This window comes from Schistocerca cancellata, unplaced genomic scaffold, assembly GCF_023864275.1.
Source record: "Schistocerca cancellata isolate TAMUIC-IGC-003103 unplaced genomic scaffold, iqSchCanc2.1 HiC_scaffold_1087, whole genome shotgun sequence".
Classification (NCBI taxonomy): domain Eukaryota; kingdom Metazoa; phylum Arthropoda; class Insecta; order Orthoptera; family Acrididae; genus Schistocerca; species Schistocerca cancellata.
The window spans coordinates 62,145-84,645 of NW_026047086.1; the positions used below are offsets into that span (position 1 = coordinate 62,145).

The window sequence follows — 22,501 nt, forward strand, 5'->3', positions numbered from 1 at the left end:
ACTGAAGACGCCGCAGACAAAAGAATTATTCTATGCAGTAACGATTATCTAGGAAGCATAAATTGCATGTGCTGCTCCACCACACAAATTCTTTTGATACTGTTTTACTTATTCTAAATTTTCATTGCCTGATCGTCTCTAGAATACTGTGTGGTATCCTGGTTTCCAACAGCGATAGTAGTAAGTAAATCGACTACAAAGTCTTTCAAAGTAGGCCAGACACAACAAAAAAACAATCGGAGTTGCGCGTAGCTCATGTCATTCTGCTTTCAAAGGTGAATCTGCGGCTGGGAGTAGTGGCGTACTCCTGTAATCCAAGCTACTGGGAGGCCGTTGTGTGGGAGAGATCTGGAAACAACTACAGATTCGGCCGTTCCATGAGCTCAGGAATGGCCGCGATGCCTTCATTGAGCTCTGCAGATCGACATATGACAGCGTGGAAATTTCGGCAAGCGGTGGCTAAGGGTTAAGAGAAGCCAAACGCACTAAACACTAGAAAGTCGGGAAACCGAAGCTCATAACGAAAAGATTGCGGAATGCAGTGCGGAAGCAAAACTTCGAGAAGACCAACTCTGAAGCCATCGGCGCGCTAGTAATTATTCCTCGCAAGAAGCGATCATGTAGGAAGAGCGAGCCGAGGGTGTCGCTCATACCGGTTCGACACTAGAATATGCGCATTGGTTCTTCCAAAAGCGATAGTAAAAAGCACGTCGACCGCAGTGTCATTTAGGGTAGTGAGTCAGACATGGGGAGGATATAAGGCGGGTGGAATATGCAACGACGGGGGGCATTGCAGGGCGGGCGCCGGCTTCTTCCGCTGCGGCGCGCCGGTGCCGGCGGCGGATTGGCTGGGCTGCTGGTGCCTCCATGTAGAGCTGCCGCCGAGCCCAGGCACCGTGCCGCTAACGAAGCGATTGCCTTTGGTGACATCTTTTGCAATAACGACTGCGCGAATCGACGGTATCTCGTAAGGAAAGAAAGAGCAGCAGCTGCCGCCGAGCCCAGGCGCCGTGCCTAACACGCAGAAGGTCCCTGGTTCGATTGCGGGCGGAAACCCGTTTCCGTCGCACTCAGCAAGACACTTGCTACGATCTCTGCAGTGACCACTTAAATCAACTTCAAACGTTCCACCAGCAGGGTGCACATGGCTCAAATGAAACATGAAACTGTTTCAGAACTGGTTGTCGGATTTTAGCGCTGACTTGGAGGCCTGGAAATGCGCGAAACAGCCGCCGCCATGCGATTTGTTACCACACCGTTGTACAAAACGCAAGGGCTCGTCCGGGATTTGAACCCGGGACCTCCTGCACCCGAAGCAGGAATCATACCCCTAGACCAACGAGCCTGTCCGTTCCGAAAACGCACTGCATGTGAATGACGCCACCTTTGATGGTCTCACCCTGTAGGGCTGCAGCTCGCCCAGCGTTCTCCCTGTCTGTCGCGGTTGGATTGTTTTCATCGACGTCTTTTACTATAGGAACTTCACGAATCGGAGGGAGCTCGTAGCCGATGCCCTTTCTAACACAGAAGAAAAACTGTTGCTATTACGAGTCTCCGGGTGGTACACGAAAAGAACCGTCGTTTCCGTGGTGTAGCGGTTATCACGTCTGCTTTACACGCAGAAGGTCCCCGGTTCGATCCCGGGCGGGAACACAACAATTTTAATCTATATTTCGGATTTCATTTCCGAGATGACCTCACGTCCGCGTATGCAGAGACAAGCAATGTCGTATGCTAGACGGATAGGGCGTCATTTTACTGTCAAATACTGTTGCTCTCTTATTGCACCGGTATTTGGTAACTGGGAACGCCCCTAGCTCCATTATGGCTGGCAAAATTTATAATCCGGTTCTTCAGGGCTACTTCAAGTGCGCTTGCTAATGGCTTTCCTGAGCTCACCCTACTCGCCTTGTCACAGCTCTGTCAAAGTGTGATGCTAACTAATAATGGGAAACTCTTAGCCACTCTCAATCTCACATGCCACCACACCTTTGTTGTTGCCGTCGTTAGTAAGATGAGGGTAGACTGTCGCACAGTTAAGCTGAATCTCCACTCACGGTGCACATATTCCGCAAAGACAACCTTGCTTTCCGTTGCATGCAAAATTACCGTCTGCGTTTCTACCGAATTCCACCTACGTACTTTACTGGTGCCGCATTCTTGTTATATCCACGTGCTATAACAGGCGTCTACTCTTCATTGAGGAGCTGCAACCGGGGCTGAGTTCCACCTACTCTTCAGCACGGTCAAAATGGCAGGGCTCGTCCGGGATTTGAACCCGGGACCTCCTGCACCCAAAGCAGGAATCATACCCCTAGACCAACGAGCCACCTGCCTGGAGCATCAAGTTAATCCCAAGTAGTGGACCTCACAGGGAACACAAACTTTCACGTGAATTCGCAAGATAAACGCTTTCTGCAGGCAGCACTCACCAATGATGAGAAGAATATTAAAGGCAACGAATAAAAAGGGAAATAACTTCATCGAACACTGCTTATGAACAGCCGGCAGTGCTTCAGTTTCGGTATGTGGTTTCTCAGGGTTAAGAGAAGGCGAATGCACTAAACAAAAGAACATCGGGAAACCAAGCACCAACTCATAACGAAAAGATTGCACAATATACTGCAAGTAAAATTTCCACAAGACGGATACTGAAGACGCCGCAGACAAAAGAATTATTCTATGCAGTAACGATTATCTAGGAAGCATAAATTGCATGTGCTGCTCCACCGCACAAATTCTTTTGATACTGTTTTACTTATTCTAAATTTTCATTGCCTGATCGTCTCTAGAATACTGTGTGGTATCCTGGTTTCCAACAGCGATAGTAGTAAGTAAATCGACTACAAAGTCTTTCAAAGTAGGCCAGACACAACAAAAAAACAATCGGAGTTGCGCGTAGCTCATGTCATTCTGCTTTCAAAGGTGAATCTGCGGCTGGGAGTAATGGCGTACTCCTGTAATCCAAGCTACTGGGAGGCCGTTGTGTGGGAGAGATCTGGAAACAACTACAGATTCGGCCGTTCCATGAGCTCAGGAATGGCCGCGATGCCTTCATTGAGCTCTGCAGATCGACATATGACAGCGTGGAAATTTCGGCAAGCGGTGGCTAAGGGTTAAGAGAAGCCAAACGCACTAAACACTAGAAAGTCGGGAAACCGAAGCTCATAACGAAAAGATTGCGGAATGCAGTGCGGAAGCAAAACTTCGAGAAGACCAACTCTGAAGCCATCGGCGCGCTAGGAATTATTCCTCGCAAGAAGCGATCATGTAGGAAGAGCGAGCCGAGGGTGTCGCTCGACCACACAATAAATTTTTGCTTAATCCAAATTTGCAATACCGGTTCGACACTAGAATATGCGCCTTGGTTCTTCCAAAAGCGATAGTAAAAAGCACGTCGACCGCAGTGTCATTTAGGGTAGTGAGTCAGACATGGGGAGGATATAAGGCGGGTGGAATATGCAACGACGGGGGGCATTGCAGGGCGGGCGCCGGCTTCTTGCGCTGCGGCGCGCCGGTGCCGGCGGCGGATTGGCTGGGCTGCTGGTGCCTCCATGTAGAGCTGCCGCCGAGCCCAGGCGCCGTGCCTAACACGCAGAAGGTCCCTGGTTCGATTGCGGGCGGAAACCCGTTTCCGTCGCACTCAGCAAGACACTTGCTACGATCTCTGCAGTGACCACTTAAATCAACTTCAAACGTTCCACCAGCAGGGTGCACATGGCTCAAATGAAACATGAAACTGTTTCAGAACTGGTTGTCGGATTTTAGCGCTGACTTGGAGGCCTGGAAATGCGCGAAACAGCCGCCGCCATGCGATTTGTTACCACACCGTTGTACAAAACGCAAGGGCTCGTCCGGGATTTGAACCCGGGACCTCCTGCACCCGAAGCAGGAATCATACCCCTAGACCAACGAGCCTGTCCGTTCCGAAAACGCACTGCATGTGAATGACGCCACCTTTGATGGTCTCACCCTGTAGGGCTGCAGCTCGCCCAGCGTTCTCCCTGTCTGTCGCGGTTGGATTGTTTTCATCGACGTCTTTTACTATAGGAACTTCACGAATCGGAGGGAGCTCGTAGCCGATGCCCTTTCTAACACAGAAGAAAAACTGTTGCTATTACGAGTCTCCGGGTGGTACACGAAAAGAACCGTCGTTTCCGTGGTGTAGCGGTTATCACGTCTGCTTTACACGCAGAAGGTCCCCGGTTCGATCCCGGGCGGGAACACAACAATTTTAATCTATATTTCGGATTTCATTTCCGAGATGACCTCACGTCCGCGTATGCAGAGACAAGCAATGTCGTATGCTAGACGGATAGGGCGTCATTTTACTGTCAAATACTGTTGCTCTCTTATTGCACCGGTATTTGGTAACTGGGAACGCCCCTAGCTCCATTATGGCTGGCAAAATTTATAATCCGGTTCTTCAGGGCTACTTCAAGTGCGCTTGCTAATGGCTTTCCTGAGCTCACCCTACTCGCCTTGTCACAGCTCTGTCAAAGTGTGATGCTAACTAATAATGGGAAACTCTTAGCCACTCTCAATCTCACATGCCACCACACCTTTGTTGTTGCCGTCGTTAGTAAGATGAGGGTAGACTGTCGCACAGTTAAGCTGAATCTCCACTCACGGTGCACATATTCCGCAAAGACAACCTTGCTTTCCGTTGCATGCAAAATTACCGTCTGCGTTTCTACCGAATTCCACCTACGTACTTTACTGGTGCCGCATTCTTGTTATATCCACGTGCTATAACAGGCGTCTACTCTTCATTGAGGAGCTGCAACCGGGGCTGAGTTCCACCTACTCTTCAGCACGGTCAAAATGGCAGGGCTCGTCCGGGATTTGAACCCGGGACCTCCTGCACCCAAAGCAGGAATCATACCCCTAGACCAACGAGCCACCTGCCTGGAGCATCAAGTTAATCCCAAGTAGTGGACCTCACAGGGAACACAAACTTTCACGTGAATTCGCAAGATAAACGCTTTCTGCAGGCAGCACTCACCAATGATGAGAAGAATATTAAAGGCAACGAATAAAAAGGGAAATAACTTCATCGAACACTGCTTATGAACAGCCGGCAGTGCTTCAGTTTCGGTATGTGGTTTCTCAGGGTTAAGAGAAGGCGAATGCACTAAACAAAAGAACATCGGGAAACCAAGCACCAACTCATAACGAAAAGATTGCACAATATACTGCAAGTAAAATTTCCACAAGACGGATACTGAAGACGCCGCAGACAAAAGAATTATTCTATGCAGTAACGATTATCTAGGAAGCATAAATTGCATGTGCTGCTCCACCGCACAAATTCTTTTGATACTGTTTTACTTATTCTAAATTTTCATTGCCTGATCGTCTCTAGAATACTGTGTGGTATCCTGGTTTCCAACAGCGATAGTAGTAAGTAAATCGACTACAAAGTCTTTCAAAGTAGGCCAGACACAACAAAAAAACAATCGGAGTTGCGCGTAGCTCATGTCATTCTGCTTTCAAAGGTGAATCTGCGGCTGGGAGTAATGGCGTACTCCTGTAATCCAAGCTACTGGGAGGCCGTTGTGTGGGAGAGATCTGGAAACAACTACAGATTCGGCCGTTCCATGAGCTCAGGAATGGCCGCGATGCCTTCATTGAGCTCTGCAGATCGACATATGACAGCGTGGAAATTTCGGCAAGCGGTGGCTAAGGGTTAAGAGAAGCCAAACGCACTAAACACTAGAAAGTCGGGAAACCGAAGCTCATAACGAAAAGATTGCGGAATGCAGTGCGGAAGCAAAACTTCGAGAAGACCAACTCTGAAGCCATCGGCGCGCTAGGAATTATTCCTCGCAAGAAGCGATCATGTAGGAAGAGCGAGCCGAGGGTGTCGCTCGACCACACAATAAATTTTTGCTTAATCCAAATTTGCAATACCGGTTCGACACTAGAATATGCGCCTTGGTTCTTCCAAAAGCGATAGTAAAAAGCACGTCGACCGCAGTGTCATTTAGGGTAGTGAGTCAGACATGGGGAGGATATAAGGCGGGTGGAATATGCAACGACAGGGGGCATTGCAGGGCGGGCGCCGGCTTCTTGCGCTGCGGCGCGCCGGTGCCGGCGGCGGCCTGGCTGGGCTGCTGGTGCCTCCATGTAGAGCTGCCGCCGAGCCCAGGCACCGTGCCGCTAACGAAGCGATTGCCTTTGGTGACATCTTTTGCAATAACGACTGCGCGAATCGACGGTATCTCGTAAGGAAAGAAAGAGCAGCAGCTGCCGCCGAGCCCAGGCGCCGTGCCTAACACGCAGAAGGTCCCTGGTTCGATTGCGGGCGGAAACCCGTTTTCGTCGCACTCAGCAAGACACTTGCTACGATCTCTGCAGTGACCACTTAAATCAACTTCAAACGTTCCACCAGCAGGGTGCACATGGCTCAAATGAAACATGAAACTGTTTCAGAACTGGTTGTCGGATTTTAGCGCTGACTTGGAGGCCTGGAAATGCGCGAAACAGCCGCCGCCATGCGATTTGTTACCACACCGTTGTACAAAACGCAAGGGCTCGTCCGGGATTTGAACCCGGGACCTCCTGCACCCGAAGCAGGAATCATACCCCTAGACCAACGAGCCTGTCCGTTCCGAAAACGCACTGCATGTGAATGACGCCACCTTTGATGGTCTCACCCTGTAGGGCTGCAGCTCGCCCAGCGTTCTCCCTGTCTGTCGCGGTTGGATTGTTTTCATCGACGTCTTTTACTATAGGAACTTCACGAATCGGAGGGAGCTCGTAGCCGATGCCCTTTCTAACACAGAAGAAAAACTGTTGCTATTACGAGTCTCCGGGTGGTACACGAAAAGAACCGTCGTTTCCGTGGTGTAGCGGTTATCACGTCTGCTTTACACGCAGAAGGTCCCCGGTTCGATCCCGGGCGGGAACACAACAATTTTAATCTATATTTCGGATTTCATTTCCGAGATGACCTCACGTCCGCGTATGCAGAGACAAGCAATGTCGTATGCTAGACGGATAGGGCGTCATTTTACTGTCAAATACTGTTGCTCTCTTATTGCACCGGTATTTGGTAACTGGGAACGCCCCTAGCTCCATTATGGCTGGCAAAATTTATAATCCGGTTCTTCAGGGCTACTTCAAGTGCGCTTGCTAATGGCTTTCCTGAGCTCACCCTACTCGCCTTGTCACAGCTCTGTCAAAGTGTGATGCTAACTAATAATGGGAAACTCTTAGCCACTCTCAATCTCACATGCCACCACACCTTTGTTGTTGCCGTCGTTAGTAAGATGAGGGTAGACTGTCGCACAGTTAAGCTGAATCTCCACTCACGGTGCACATATTCCGCAAAGACAACCTTGCTTTCCGTTGCATGCAAAATTACCGTCTGCGTTTCTACCGAATTCCACCTACGTACTTTACTGGTGCCGCATTCTTGTTATATCCACGTGCTATAACAGGCGTCTACTCTTCATTGAGGAGCTGCAACCGGGGCTGAGTTCCACCTACTCTTCAGCACGGTCAAAATGGCAGGGCTCGTCCGGGATTTGAACCCGGGACCTCCTGCACCCAAAGCAGGAATCATACCCCTAGACCAACGAGCCACCTGCCTGGAGCATCAAGTTAATCCCAAGTAGTGGACCTCACAGGGAACACAAACTTTCACGTGAATTCGCAAGATAAACGCTTTCTGCAGGCAGCACTCACCAATGATGAGAAGAATATTAAAGGCAACGAATAAAAAGGGAAATAACTTCATCGAACACTGCTTATGAACAGCCGGCAGTGCTTCAGTTTCGGTATGTGGTTTCTCAGGGTTAAGAGAAGGCGAATGCACTAAACAAAAGAACATCGGGAAACCAAGCACCAACTCATAACGAAAAGATTGCACAATATACTGCAAGTAAAATTTCCACAAGACGGATACTGAAGACGCCGCAGACAAAAGAATTATTCTATGCAGTAACGATTATCTAGGAAGCATAAATTGCATGTGCTGCTCCACCGCACAAATTCTTTTGATACTGTTTTACTTATTCTAAATTTTCATTGCCTGATCGTCTCTAGAATACTGTGTGGTATCCTGGTTTCCAACAGCGATAGTAGTAAGTAAATCGACTACAAAGTCTTTCAAAGTAGGCCAGACACAACAAAAAAACAATCGGAGTTGCGCGTAGCTCATGTCATTCTGCTTTCAAAGGTGAATCTGCGGCTGGGAGTAGTGGCGTACTCCTGTAATCCAAGCTACTGGGAGGCCGTTGTGTGGGAGAGATCTGGAAACAACTACAGATTCGGCCGTTCCATGAGCTCAGGAATGGCCGCGATGCCTTCATTGAGCTCTGCAGATCGACATATGACAGCGTGGAAATTTCGGCAAGCGGTGGCTAAGGGTTAAGAGAAGCCAAACGCACTAAACACTAGAAAGTCGGGAAACCGAAGCTCATAACGAAAAGATTGCGGAATGCAGTGCGGAAGCAAAACTTCGAGAAGACCAACTCTGAAGCCATCGGCGCGCTAGGAATTATTCCTCGCAAGAAGCGATCATGTAGGAAGAGCGAGCCGAGGGTGTCGCTCGACCACACAATAAATTTTTGCTTAATCCAAATTTGCAATACCGGTTCGACACTAGAATATGCGCCTTGGTTCTTCCAAAAGCGATAGTAAAAAGCACGTCGACCGCAGTGTCATTTAGGGTAGTGAGTCAGACATGGGGAGGATATAAGGCGGGTGGAATATGCAGCGACGGGGGGCATTGCAGGGCGGGCGCCGGCTTCTTGCGCTGCGGCGCGCCGGTGCCGGCGGCGGCCTGGCTGGGCTGCTGGTGCCTCCATGTAGAGCTGCCGCCGAGCCCAGGCACCGTGCCGCTAACGAAGCGATTGCCTTTGGTGACATCTTTTGCAATAACGACTGCGCGAATCGACGGTATCTCGTAAGGAAAGAAAGAGCAGCAGCTGCCGCCGAGCCCAGGCGCCGTGCCTAACACGCAGAAGGTCCCTGGTTCGATTGCGGGCGGAAACCCGTTTTCGTCGCACTCAGCAAGACACTTGCTACGATCTCTGCAGTGACCACTTAAATCAACTTCAAACGTTCCACCAGCAGGGTGCACATGGCTCAAATGAAACATGAAACTGTTTCAGAACTGGTTGTCGGATTTTAGCGCTGACTTGGAGGCCTGGAAATGCGCGAAACAGCCGCCGCCATGCGATTTGTTACCACACCGTTGTACAAAACGCAAGGGCTCGTCCGGGATTTGAACCCGGGACCTCCTGCACCCGAAGCAGGAATCATACCCCTAGACCAACGAGCCTGTCCGTTCCGAAAACGCACTGCATGTGAATGACGCCACCTTTGATGGTCTCACCCTGTAGGGCTGCAGCTCGCCCAGCGTTCTCCCTGTCTGTCGCGGTTGGATTGTTTTCATCGACGTCTTTTACTATAGGAACTTCACGAATCGGAGGGAGCTCGTAGCCGATGCCCTTTCTAACACAGAAGAAAAACTGTTGCTATTACGAGTCTCCGGGTGGTACACGAAAAGAACCGTCGTTTCCGTGGTGTAGCGGTTATCACGTCTGCTTTACACGCAGAAGGTCCCCGGTTCGATCCCGGGCGGGAACACAACAATTTTAATCTATATTTCGGATTTCATTTCCGAGATGACCTCACGTCCGCGTATGCAGAGACAAGCAATGTCGTATGCTAGACGGATAGGGCGTCATTTTACTGTCAAATACTGTTGCTCTCTTATTGCACCGGTATTTGGTAACTGGGAACGCCCCTAGCTCCATTATGGCTGGCAAAATTTATAATCCGGTTCTTCAGGGCTACTTCAAGTGCGCTTGCTAATGGCTTTCCTGAGCTCACCCTACTCGCCTTGTCACAGCTCTGTCAAAGTGTGATGCTAACTAATAATGGGAAACTCTTAGCCACTCTCAATCTCACATGCCACCACACCTTTGTTGTTGCCGTCGTTAGTAAGATGAGGGTAGACTGTCGCACAGTTAAGCTGAATCTCCACTCACGGTGCACATATTCCGCAAAGACAACCTTGCTTTCCGTTGCATGCAAAATTACCGTCTGCGTTTCTACCGAATTCCACCTACGTACTTTACTGGTGCCGCATTCTTGTTATATCCACGTGCTATAACAGGCGTCTACTCTTCATTGAGGAGCTGCAACCGGGGCTGAGTTCCACCTACTCTTCAGCACGGTCAAAATGGCAGGGCTCGTCCGGGATTTGAACCCGGGACCTCCTGCACCCAAAGCAGGAATCATACCCCTTTTTTTTTTTTTTTTTTTTTTTTTTTTTTTTTTTTTTTTTTTTTTTTTTTTATCTAGCGTCCCGATGCTTTCAGAGTCAGCTGCTACGAAGTAAAAGTATGCCCCAGGTGAGGCTCGAACTCACAACCCCGGCATTGCTCACGGCTACTGCCTTATAAGTACCGTGCGCTAACCAATTGCGCCACTTTTTTTTTTTTTTTTTTTTTTTTTTTCCCGGTTTAGGAGACCGATGCCTTATCCATTGGGCCACTTTTTTTTTGTTTTTGTTTGTCTTTTTTCTTTCGTTCTATTTTTTTTTACTTTTTTGTTTTGTTTTTTGTTTAGTTCTTTGCTTGTTAATTTAATTTTGAGGCGCTTGTTTTTTCGTTAGCAAACCGTACGCCCTACCAACTTTGTTTTTTTTGTTGTTTTTTTAGTTTTTATTTTTTTTTAATATAGCTTTCTGTGTCAGATAAGCGTCGGCAAGGAGGGCAGGGGTCAAAAAATGCTGAGGCCTGGCCTCAATGCCGACCCTCATCCGTCACCTAATGGCGGAATGTCCATTTATAGCGTGCTTTGAATGTTTAATTATTAATTGCCGATCTTGGCTAGGCCTCATAATTGAAAAATAAATTTGAATTGAAGCGCTGATTGAGGATAATCGTTAAATAAATGAATTGCTTGTCGTAATAAATGTGGGAAATAAAATTCGGGACTCCCTTCATTTGTTGCTACTTAAAATTTTAAGATGAACTGAATCATGTAGTGTTCTTCGCTTCTCCGATTATCGTTGTATAAAAGAAAGTCTTTTGTTTGCTCTTCGCCGTCATCCGATTCCCAGTCGCTCAAAGACAATTTTGAGCATGTTGCCGTACATCGTTTTATGGCCTGGATATTTAACTACTCTATCATATTCATTTTTCAGGTACATATGAAAATCAATGATATTGTCAGTCCCTAAGTTATTAATGACATAGCTAACGTAGTTTCCCATTAACCAATGAATTGAGTTATTTTTGGTGGCAGGGAAATACAGTATCTGTGGCCGGAGAAGTGTCTGAGGCTGAAAATTTTCGGTGGACGATCTTGTCAGGAAAGCCAATTGGTCTCTCAACCATTTCCAGTTTTGCAGATGTCCTGCACACGTGAATCTGTGTACTGTTGTATCGAGGAGATTACATTTGAGACAAAGGTTTGTTTTGCTAATCCCGATTGAGTGCAAACGTTCGTTGGTGCTAACTATATTGTTCACCGATTTGTACCATGATGTTTTTGCGTCGGAGGAGAGACCACGTAGGTTAATGTTCTTCCATATAGTTGCCCAATCGTAATGCGGATATTTTGCCTCTATTTTATTCTTCCCTTCATTTTTCTTTCTGAGACACAGAATTGCTCGGGCCGTTAACTGCCGCAAATTAGTTAGTTCGCCATTGATATAACTCAGATCGACGAAAAATGTACGCACATGACGAAGACGGGGATTAATTTTTTGCACATCAACTGGCGCGTGGAGACTTGCAGGTCTAAGAATTTCAAATAACTTAGTTGTAATGCTTGTAGCGTTTTCGTTGAGAAGACTAGTGGTCCGTTTGAGGAAAAGAGCAGAGGCCTTGTTCTTAATGTCAGTTAATCCCAGACCGCCATTGCTGGGATCTAGGGTAGCTGTTCTCCCAGTCACTCTAAACACTTCACCTCGCCATAGGTAGTTAGTGACGAGTGACATTATCTTTCCAGCGATCATGGTGGGGAGTGGAAAGATTTGCGCCGTATAATAAGCTTTTGATAAGAGGCAGTTATTAATTAAATGGATTCTCTGAAATTGATTTAAAGTTCGGTGCAGATTTTCTCTGATGGCTCCTTGAATGTATCCGGATGTAGTTTTCCAATTAATGGCCGCCATTTTTATTGGACACGTAGTCAGAGTCGTTCCAAGTGATTTGCACTGAGTGACCGGTGTTGCCCAAGTGACAGTTACGTGTTGAAAACCCCGCAGGTTGAGAAATCCGCTCTTATTAGCATTGGTGATAGCTCCCGACACGCTGCAGTACTTTTTAATGAGCAGTTCTAATTTGGAAATGTCATCGACGTTCCGTAATACGACGCCTACATCATCAGCGTATGCATTTATGACTGTTTTGTGACCTGCTAACGTAATACCTGTTAGGTTGGCGTGAAGACTGCGGAGTAGCGGCTCCAAGGAAAAGACGAATAGAAGCATGGAAAGCGGGCTGCCCTGAGGAACGCTGCGCCGTATCTGGATCTGCTTAGTTCTTTGACAGTTGACAGAGATACTTGCGCTGAATCCCAACGCAACGTTCGTGACCACACTGAGAGCTCGTTCGTCAAAGCCGATTTTTCTCATTGTTGTAAGAAGGAACCTGTGATCCACACGGTCGAAGGCTTTGTGAAAATCAATAAAACAAATGGCACATTTGATGTTCGTCACAGAGGTGATGGCAATTAAATCCCTGTATTCCGCAATACTTTTGAAAATAGTTCTGCCAGGTACACATGACTGATGTTGACTTACTATTTTTTTGGCTAAAAGTGAAAGTCTGTTATTTAACATTCTAGCTATGATTTTATAGTCGGAGTTAAGCAACGAAATAGGGCGAAAGTTGTGTAGATTTCGCTTCGATGTAGTCTTTGGAACTAGTACTATTGTGCATTCTTTCATAGCAGCAGGTAGTGGTTTTCCTTGGATAATCTCGTTTGCCATTTGAGTAAACTTTGCTCCAATGAGTGACCAGTATCGCAGATAAAATTCAACGGGCAACCCATCCGGCCCCGGTGACTTTTTTAAAGGAGACTTGCGGACGGTTTCGTGGACATCCTCTTCAGTGAAATCAGTAAGAAGTCCTTCATTGTCCTCTTCTGACAGCTGAGGAACTATGCTGTCAAGAAATTCTTCAAAGGATTCTTCGCATAACTGACCGGCTGAATATAGATTGTGGTAATACTGGTAAACCTCGTTGACGATCTCTTTCTGTGAAGTAACGGTCAGACCGGTCGGAGTCTGGATCTCATCAAGAAAGGTTCGACTCCTATGTTTTGCGTGTCGCAAGAGGTGATACAAGGAAGCAGTTTCGTCCCCTGATAATGACTTGGCTTTCGACTTTACTTTTAGTCCTTCCAGCTGTTGTTGTTTAATGCGGAGTAATTTGGCCTTAGTTTTCTTAATGTCTTCCAAACGAATGCCGGAAATGCTCGCCTGTTCATACAAGTTCCGTAACATTGCATAATAAAATTCTATGGTGTTCTTGAGTTCACGGGATCGTTGGAGACTGTAGTGAATTAAAACGCTCCGCAGTTTTGGTTTTGCCCTGTTGCACCACCAGTCCGTAACAGTCACATAGCGATCTACCGAGCGCAAGCACATGTTCCACGTTTCGTTGACAACATCGGCTAACTCATTGTCCTGTAGCAAAGATACGTTCAGCTTCCACTGACTTCTGAAGCGGCGAGTTGGTTGTGCCTTTAAATTGATAGAAGCCAGCATACTGCAATGGTCGGAGAAATATACAGGAATTGTCTCGACTTTAACTAAGGATCTTTCCATACCTTGTGACACATATATCCTATCAATTCTGCTACAGGACTGTGTAGCTATGTACGTATATGCAACAACAGTGGGATATTTAATTTCCCAAGTATCCCTGAGTTTTAGATCCGTAACTAGCCGCTTCAACTCGTTACAGCAATTAAAATTGGGAGTCTGATCTTTTTTATTTAATACACAGTTAAAATCGCCGCCAATTAAAAGTTGCGGCGGGTTTTTCCGTAATAGATATATTATTTCTTCTCTAAAAAATTTAGCCCTTTCCGGTCTATTGGAGGTCCCTGACGGGGCATACAGGTTAATAATAGTAACGTCAAAGACTTTAAGACCGATTGCTCTGCCCGAGTCCAGTCTCTCGACATCAGTTACAGGGATCCCTTCCCGGATTAAAATTGCTGTCCCCACTTTTGTTTCGAGTGAGATATTTAGTATTTCTACATAGCCTGCAACCTTAAGGTCAGGCATCGCGACTTCTTGCAGCAAAGCTATGTCAGTTCCTGATTCGTAAAGGAAATCCTTGAGAGCAGCAATCTTCGGTTCTGACTTAATCCTGTTAATGTTTATAGTTGTTATTGTGTATGCCTGGCACATGTAGCTTCCTTGTGAAAATAAGGAAAAAAAAATCCCTACTGTCAGAGAAAAGTATCAATTACTGCTGGAGGTAATATAAGAAAAAGAAGAAAAAAAATGATACTAAAAACAGTCAACTACGAATTTGGCATATTGGTAATTCCGTTGTCACCGAAATTGTGCAGGAACATGGTGGCACTTAGCAGTATCGTTTCACGAGTTAGACTTGGCTGTGTCAGTTCAATGACGGATTCTTTACCGGGTCAGACTTATCTTTACAGTGGGGGTTTGCACCATCAAGTTTCTTTGGGTTTTTCTCGGGGGATACTTCAGAAATTATTTCATATGATACGTTTTTGGCTTTCACATCATCTTTTCCAAGTTTTTGTTTATCGGCGTTACGAGATGCTTTGAGGTTCGGTTGAGGTTTTAGCCTGCGTCTTTGAACCTCTGCAGTGGCAGTGTGTGACCGCGAGTGATCCGCAACTTGCGCCGATTGGGCGGAAGTGGCCTCTACACAGTCCTGTTTGTTAAGTCTAGTTCCAGTTTCAGTTCCTTCCGTGACCTCCATCGGTGCAACGGGGAGGGAGTGCTGTGTGTCTGTAGATTCGCAAGGCTGAGTCCGATCCATCGCTTGCTGTTCCTCAGAACTCGACTCCTGTGTCGCCGTGATCGGAGCCTGTGTTTTCGCGTCCATGTCGTCTAACGCTGTGGCAACAGCAGCTGTCGGCGGGAGGGCCTCTGCTGCCGGCGTCACCGCCACATGTTTACTGTCTACGTCCTCACCCGCACTCTCACTGCATTGCTTTTGTTTACGGTTGGACTGTGATGTAGCATCGTCAGAACAGTCTTCAGTCGTGTCTAAAGGTCTCTTTTTAGTTTGCAGATCGCATTCATGGGTAGAAGAACTGCGATCGGTAATTACATGCAAGGGAGGAAAATCAGCGACATTTACGGCAGTTACATCAGAAGTACGAGCTCCATCATTACTGGCCGGGGGAGGTTGATGATTGTTAGGCAGAACATCATTAAGCGTAAGTCGCTGACGCTGCGTAAGGCTATTTTTAAGGACATAGACACGGCGGGGACAGTCTTGACGGAAATGACCCGTTTCATTACAAATATTACATGTCTGAACCTGCCCTGAGTAAACGATATGCGCTTTATGACCAGCAATAGAAAGGAAAGATGGAATATTGGCTTTAACTTCCATTTCTACTGATCGTATGCCATTGAAACACTGCAATTTATACAATTTTGACCACCTTTCGTTGACAATGGACTGGATCTCCCCGTATTTCGATAGTGCCTCTTTAATCAGCTGATTATCTACTTCAATGGGAATGTTTAGCACTCTTACAGTTTTATACGTGATATCCGCTTTCCGAATCGAAACACTACTTTTAGACCCATCTCTATGCACAAATTCAGCAACACTACCCCACTTCAACAACAGCTTCTCAACATCCACGGGATTAAAAAATTTGACAAAAACACAGTATTTGTCAGCATCTAATTGAGTGGTATGTACGGAATCAGAACTTACTCCAATTACGTCGGTCAGCCAGTCATGGATTTCCAAAGCCGTAGGTTGCACTGCACGTGTTTCCTTCTCGAAGGAGAAAACCAGGGTATTCTTCCGGACAATTCCAGCCATTTTTCGTCAGTTACGAGGAGATCCCGGCAATAAACCGAAATTCCTCCAAAATAGAACCGTTATAACGGACGAAAACACACAGAAACTTTGCACAATGACACCAGTCACGTTGAAATACAGAAATTCACAAACAGCAACAAACTAAAACTCAGGACTTGGCGTCACCACTAACGTACACAGAGCAGCGGCGGACACGTCCTAACGCGCAGACAGCTAGAGCCGGAATGTAGACCAACGAGCCACCTGCCTGGAGCATCAAGTTAATCCCAAGTAGTGGACCTCACAGGGAACACAAACTTTCACGTGAATTCGCAAGATAAACGCTTTCTGCAGGCAGCACTCACCAATGATGAGAAGAATATTAAAGGCAACGAATAAAAAGGGAAATAACTTCATCGAACACTGCTTATGAACAGCCGGCAGTGCTTCAGTTTCGGTATGTGGTTTCTCAGGGTTAAGAGAAGGCGAATGCACTAAACAAAAGAACATCGGGAAACCAAGCACCAACTCATAACGAAAAGATTGCACAATATACTGCAAGTAAAATTTCCACAAGACGGATACTGAAGACGCCGCAGACAAAAGAATTATTCTATGCAGTAACGATTATCTAGGAAGCATAAATTGCATGTGCTGCTCCACCGCACAAATTCTTTTGATACTGTTTTACTTATTCTAAATTTTCATTGCCTGATCGTCTCTAGAATACTGTGTGGTATCCTGGTTTCCAACAGCGATAGTAGTAAGTAAATCGACTACAAAGTCTTTCAAAGTAGGCCAGACACAACAAAAAAACAATCGGAGTTGCGCGTAGCTCATGTCATTCTGCTTTCAAAGGTGAATCTGCGGCTGGGAGTAGTGGCGTACTCCTGTAATCCAAGCTACTGGGAGGCCGTTGTGTGGGAGAGATCTGGAAACAACTACAGATTCGGCCGTTCCATGAGCTCAGGAATGGCCGCGATGCCTTCATTGAGCTCTGCAGATCGACATATGACAGCGTGGAAATTTCGGCAAGCGGTGGCTAAGGGTTAAGAGAAGCCAAACGCACTAAACACTAGAAAGTCGGGAAACCGAAGCTCATAACGAAAAGATTGCGGAATGCAGTGCGGAAGCAAAACTTCGAGAAGACCAACTCTGAAGCCATCGGCGCGCTAGGAATTATTCCTCGCAAGAAGCGATCATGTAGGAAGAGCGAGCCGAGGGTGTCGCTCGACCACACAATAAATTTTTGCTTAATCCAAATTTGCAATACCGGTTCGACACTAGAATATGCGCCTTGGTTCTTCCAAAAGCGATAGTAAAAAGCACGTCGACCGCAGTGTCATTTAGGGTAGTGAGTCAGACATGGGGAGGATATAAGGCGGGTGGAATATGCAGCGACAGGGGGCATTGCAGGGCGGGCGCCGGCTTCTTGCGCTGCGGCGCGCCGGTGCCGGCGGCGGCCTGGCTGGGCTGCTGGTGCCTCCATGTAGAGCTGCCGCCGAGCCCAGGCACCGTGCCGCTAACGAAGCGATTGCCTTTGGTGACATCTTTTGCAATAACGACTGCGCGAATCGACGGTATCTCGTAAGGAAAGAAAGAGCAGCAGCTGCCGCCGAGCCCAGGCGCCGTGCCTAACACGCAGAAGGTCCCTGGTTCGATTGCGGGCGGAAACCCGTTTTCGTCGCACTCAGCAAGACACTTGCTACGATCTCTGCAGTGACCACTTAAATCAACTTCAAACGTTCCACCAGCAGGGTGCACATGGCTCAAATGAAACATGAAACTGTTTCAGAACTGGTTGTCGGATTTTAGCGCTGACTTGGAGGCCTGGAAATGCGCGAAACAGCCGCCGCCATGCGATTTGTTACCACACCGTTGTACAAAACGCAAGGGCTCGTCCGGGATTTGAACCCGGGACCTCCTGCACCCGAAGCAGGAATCATACCCCTAGACCAACGAGCCTGTCCGTTCCGAAAACGCACTGCATGTGAATGACGCCACCTTTGATGGTCTCACCCTGTAGGGCTGCAGCTCGCCCAGCGTTCTCCCTGTCTGTCGCGGTTGGATTGTTTTCATCGACGTCTTTTACTATAGGAACTTCACGAATCGGAGGGAGCTCGTAGCCGATGCCCTTTCTAACACAGAAGAAAAACTGTTGCTATTACGAGTCTCCGGGTGGTACACGAAAAGAACCGTCGTTTCCGTGGTGTAGCGGTTATCACGTCTGCTTTACACGCAGAAGGTCCCCGGTTCGATCCCGGGCGGGAACACAACAATTTTAATCTATATTTCGGATTTCATTTCCGAGATGACCTCACGTCCGCGTATGCAGAGACAAGCAATGTCGTATGCTAGACGGATAGGGCGTCATTTTACTGTCAAATACTGTTGCTCTCTTATTGCACCGGTATTTGGTAACTGGGAACGCCCCTAGCTCCATTATGGCTGGCAAAATTTATAATCCGGTTCTTCAGGGCTACTTCAAGTGCGCTTGCTAATGGCTTTCCTGAGCTCACCCTACTCGCCTTGTCACAGCTCTGTCAAAGTGTGATGCTAACTAATAATGGGAAACTCTTAGCCACTCTCAATCTCACATGCCACCACACCTTTGTTGTTGCCGTCGTTAGTAAGATGAGGGTAGACTGTCGCACAGTTAAGCTGAATCTCCACTCACGGTGCACATATTCCGCAAAGACAACCTTGCTTTCCGTTGCATGCAAAATTACCGTCTGCGTTTCTACCGAATTCCACCTACGTACTTTACTGGTGCCGCATTCTTGTTATATCCACGTGCTATAACAGGCGTCTACTCTTCATTGAGGAGCTGCAACCGGGGCTGAGTTCCACCTACTCTTCAGCACGGTCAAAATGGCAGGGCTCGTCCGGGATTTGAACCCGGGACCTCCTGCACCCAAAGCAGGAATCATACCCCTAGACCAACGAGCCACCTGCCTGGAGCATCAAGTTAATCCCAAGTAGTGGACCTCACAGGGAACACAAACTTTCACGTGAATTCGCAAGATAAACGCTTTCTGCAGGCAGCACTCACCAATGATGAGAAGAATATTAAAGGCAACGAATAAAAAGGGAAATAACTTCATCGAACACTGCTTATGAACAGCCGGCAGTGCTTCAGTTTCGGTATGTGGTTTCTCAGGGTTAAGAGAAGGCGAATGCACTAAACAAAAGAACATCGGGAAACCAAGCACCAACTCATAACGAAAAGATTGCACAATATACTGCAAGTAAAATTTCCACAAGACGGATACTGAAGACGCCGCAGACAAAAGAATTATTCTATGCAGTAACGATTATCTAGGAAGCATAAATTGCATGTGCTGCTCCACCGCACAAATTCTTTTGATACTGTTTTACTTATTCTAAATTTTCATTGCCTGATCGTCTCTAGAATACTGTGTGGTATCCTGGTTTCCAACAGCGATAGTAGTAAGTAAATCGACTACAAAGTCTTTCAAAGTAGGCCAGACACAACAAAAAAACAATCGGAGTTGCGCGTAGCTCATGTCATTCTGCTTTCAAAGGTGAATCTGCGGCTGGGAGTAGTGGCGTACTCCTGTAATCCAAGCTACTGGGAGGCCGTTGTGTGGGAGAGATCTGGAAACAACTACAGATTCGGCCGTTCCATGAGCTCAGGAATGGCCGCGATGCCTTCATTGAGCTCTGCAGATCGACATATGACAGCGTGGAAATTTCGGCAAGCGGTGGCTAAGGGTTAAGAGAAGCCAAACGCACTAAACACTAGAAAGTCGGGAAACCGAAGCTCATAACGAAAAGATTGCGGAATGCAGTGCGGAAGCAAAACTTCGAGAAGACCAACTCTGAAGCCATCGGCGCGCTAGGAATTATTCCTCGCAAGAAGCGATCATGTAGGAAGAGCGAGCCGAGGGTGTCGCTCGACCACACAATAAATTTTTGCTTAATCCAAATTTGCAATACCGGTTCGACACTAGAATATGCGCCTTGGTTCTTCCAAAAGCGATAGTAAAAAGCACGTCGACCGCAGTGTCATTTAGGGTAGTGAGTCAGACATGGGGAGGATATAAGGCGGGTGGAATATGCAGCGACGGGGGGCATTGCAGGGCGGGCGCCGGCTTCTTGCGCTGCGGCGCGCCGGTGCCGGCGGCGGCCTGGCTGGGCTGCTGGTGCCTCCATGTAGAGCTGCCGCCGAGCCCAGGCACCGTGCCGCTAACGAAGCGATTGCCTTTGGTGACATCTTTTGCAATAACGACTGCGCGAATCGACGGTATCTCGTAAGGAAAGAAAGAGCAGCAGCTGCCGCCGAGCCCAGGCGCCGTGCCTAACACGCAGAAGGTCCCTGGTTCGATTGCGGGCGGAAACCCGTTTTCGTCGCACTCAGCAAGACACTTGCTACGATCTCTGCAGTGACCACTTAAATCAACTTCAAACGTTCCACCAGCAGGGTGCACATGGCTCAAATGAAACATGAAACTGTTTCAGAACTGGTTGTCGGATTTTAGCGCTGACTTGGAGGCCTGGAAATGCGCGAAACAGCCGCCGCCATGCGATTTGTTACCACACCGTTGTACAAAACGCAAGGGCTCGTCCGGGATTTGAACCCGGGACCTCCTGCACCCGAAGCAGGAATCATACCCCTAGACCAACGAGCCTGTCCGTTCCGAAAACGCACTGCATGTGAATGACGCCACCTTTGATGGTCTCACCCTGTAGGGCTGCAGCTCGCCCAGCGTTCTCCCTGTCTGTCGCGGTTGGATTGTTTTCATCGACGTCTTTTACTATAGGAACTTCACGAATCGGAGGGAGCTCGTAGCCGATGCCCTTTCTAACACAGAAGAAAAACTGTTGCTATTACGAGTCTCCGGGTGGTACACGAAAAGAACCGTCGTTTCCGTGGTGTAGCGGTTATCACGTCTGCTTTACACGCAGAAGGTCCCCGGTTCGATCCCGGGCGGGAACACAACAATTTTAATCTATATTTCGGATTTCATTTCCGAGATGACCTCACGTCCGCGTATGCAGAGACAAGCAATGTCGTATGCTAGACGGATAGGGCGTCATTTTACTGTCAAATACTGTTGCTCTCTTATTGCACCGGTATTTGGTAACTGGGAACGCCCCTAGCTCCATTATGGCTGGCAAAATTTATAATCCGGTTCTTCAGGGCTACTTCAAGTGCGCTTGCTAATGGCTTTCCTGAGCTCACCCTACTCGCCTTGTCACAGCTCTGTCAAAGTGTGATGCTAACTAATAATGAGAAACTCTTAGCCACTCTCAATCTCACATGCCACCACACCTTTGTTGTTGCCGTCGTTAGTAAGATGAGGGTAGACTGTCGCACAGTTAAGCTGAATCTCCACTCACGGTGCACATATTCCGCAAAGACAACCTTGCTTTCCGTTGCATGCAAAATTACCGTCTGCGTTTCTACCGAATTCCACCTACGTACTTTACTGGTGCCGCATTCTTGTTATATCTACGTGCTATAACAGGCGTCTACTCTTCATTGAGGAGCTGCAACCGGGGCTGAGTTCCACCTACTCTTCAGCACGGTCAAAATGGCAGGGCTCGTCCGGGATTTGAACCCGGGACCTCCTGCACCCAAAGCAGGAATCATACCCCTAGACCAACGAGCCACCTGCCTGGAGCATCAAGTTAATCCCAAGTAGTGGACCTCACAGGGAACACAAACTTTCACGTGAATTCGCAAGATAAACGCTTTCTGCAGGCAGCACTCACCAATGATGAGAAGAATATTAAAGGCAACGAATAAAAAGGGAAATAACTTCATCGAACACTGCTTATGAACAGCCGGCAGTGCTTCAGTTTCGGTATGTGGTTTCTCAGGGTTAAGAGAAGGCGAATGCACTAAACAAAAGAACATCGGGAAACCAAGCACCAACTCATAACGAAAAGATTGCACAATATACTGCAAGTAAAATTTCCACAAGACGGATACTGAAGACGCCGCAGACAAAAGAATTATTCTATGCAGTAACGATTATCTAGGAAGCATAAATTGCATGTGCTGCTCCACCACACAAATTCTTTTGATACTGTTTTACTTATTCTAAATTTTCATTGCCTGATCGTCTCTAGAATACTGTGTGGTATCCTGGTTTCCAACAGCGATAGTAGTAAGTCAATCGACTACAAAGTCTTTCAAAGTAGGCCAGACACAACAAAAAAACAATCGGAGTTGCGCGTAGCTCATGTCATTCTGCTTTCAAAGGTGAATCTTCGGCTGGGAGTAGTGGCGTACTCCTGTAATCCAAGCTACTGGGAGGCCGTTGTGTGGGAGAGATCTGGAAACAACTACAGATTCGGCCGTTCCATGAGCTCAGGAATGGCCGCGATGCCTTCATTGAGCTCTGCAGATCGACATATGACAGCGTGGAAATTTCGGCAAGCGGTGGCTAAGGGTTAAGAGAAGCCAAACGCACTAAACACTAGAAAGTCGGGAAACCGAAGCTCATAACGAAAAGATTGCGGAA

General features: G+C 47.5%; 17 non-coding genes across 17 annotated transcripts; 6 read left to right on the forward strand and 11 right to left on the reverse strand.

Moving 5' to 3' along the window:
* Positions 1-1,273: 1,273 nt before the first annotated feature.
* On the reverse strand, positions 1,274-1,345 carry Trnap-cgg (transfer RNA proline (anticodon CGG)). Its single transcript has one exon. It is a non-coding gene; the product is annotated as a tRNA-Pro (tRNA).
* Positions 1,346-1,580: 235 nt separating this feature from the next.
* Positions 1,581-1,653, forward strand: Trnav-uac (transfer RNA valine (anticodon UAC)). The gene has a single exon. It is a non-coding gene; the product is annotated as a tRNA-Val (tRNA).
* A 604-nt stretch (positions 1,654-2,257) lies between these two features.
* On the reverse strand, positions 2,258-2,329 carry Trnap-ugg (transfer RNA proline (anticodon UGG)). The gene has a single exon. It is a non-coding gene; the product is annotated as a tRNA-Pro (tRNA).
* A 1,517-nt stretch (positions 2,330-3,846) lies between these two features.
* On the reverse strand, positions 3,847-3,918 carry Trnap-cgg (transfer RNA proline (anticodon CGG)). Its single transcript has one exon. It is a non-coding gene; the product is annotated as a tRNA-Pro (tRNA).
* A 235-nt stretch (positions 3,919-4,153) lies between these two features.
* Positions 4,154-4,226, forward strand: Trnav-uac (transfer RNA valine (anticodon UAC)). Its single transcript has one exon. It is a non-coding gene; the product is annotated as a tRNA-Val (tRNA).
* A 604-nt stretch (positions 4,227-4,830) lies between these two features.
* Trnap-ugg (transfer RNA proline (anticodon UGG)) lies at positions 4,831-4,902 on the reverse strand. The gene has a single exon. It is a non-coding gene; the product is annotated as a tRNA-Pro (tRNA).
* A 1,631-nt stretch (positions 4,903-6,533) lies between these two features.
* On the reverse strand, positions 6,534-6,605 carry Trnap-cgg (transfer RNA proline (anticodon CGG)). The gene has a single exon. It is a non-coding gene; the product is annotated as a tRNA-Pro (tRNA).
* A 235-nt stretch (positions 6,606-6,840) lies between these two features.
* Positions 6,841-6,913, forward strand: Trnav-uac (transfer RNA valine (anticodon UAC)). The gene has a single exon. It is a non-coding gene; the product is annotated as a tRNA-Val (tRNA).
* A 604-nt stretch (positions 6,914-7,517) lies between these two features.
* Positions 7,518-7,589, reverse strand: Trnap-ugg (transfer RNA proline (anticodon UGG)). Its single transcript has one exon. It is a non-coding gene; the product is annotated as a tRNA-Pro (tRNA).
* A 1,631-nt stretch (positions 7,590-9,220) lies between these two features.
* On the reverse strand, positions 9,221-9,292 carry Trnap-cgg (transfer RNA proline (anticodon CGG)). The gene has a single exon. It is a non-coding gene; the product is annotated as a tRNA-Pro (tRNA).
* Positions 9,293-9,527: 235 nt separating this feature from the next.
* On the forward strand, positions 9,528-9,600 carry Trnav-uac (transfer RNA valine (anticodon UAC)). Its single transcript has one exon. It is a non-coding gene; the product is annotated as a tRNA-Val (tRNA).
* An 8,300-nt stretch (positions 9,601-17,900) lies between these two features.
* Positions 17,901-17,972, reverse strand: Trnap-cgg (transfer RNA proline (anticodon CGG)). The gene has a single exon. It is a non-coding gene; the product is annotated as a tRNA-Pro (tRNA).
* A 235-nt stretch (positions 17,973-18,207) lies between these two features.
* Positions 18,208-18,280, forward strand: Trnav-uac (transfer RNA valine (anticodon UAC)). Its single transcript has one exon. It is a non-coding gene; the product is annotated as a tRNA-Val (tRNA).
* A 604-nt stretch (positions 18,281-18,884) lies between these two features.
* On the reverse strand, positions 18,885-18,956 carry Trnap-ugg (transfer RNA proline (anticodon UGG)). Its single transcript has one exon. It is a non-coding gene; the product is annotated as a tRNA-Pro (tRNA).
* Positions 18,957-20,587: 1,631 nt separating this feature from the next.
* Positions 20,588-20,659, reverse strand: Trnap-cgg (transfer RNA proline (anticodon CGG)). Its single transcript has one exon. It is a non-coding gene; the product is annotated as a tRNA-Pro (tRNA).
* A 235-nt stretch (positions 20,660-20,894) lies between these two features.
* Positions 20,895-20,967, forward strand: Trnav-uac (transfer RNA valine (anticodon UAC)). The gene has a single exon. It is a non-coding gene; the product is annotated as a tRNA-Val (tRNA).
* A 604-nt stretch (positions 20,968-21,571) lies between these two features.
* On the reverse strand, positions 21,572-21,643 carry Trnap-ugg (transfer RNA proline (anticodon UGG)). The gene has a single exon. It is a non-coding gene; the product is annotated as a tRNA-Pro (tRNA).
* Positions 21,644-22,501: the final 858 nt, after the last annotated feature.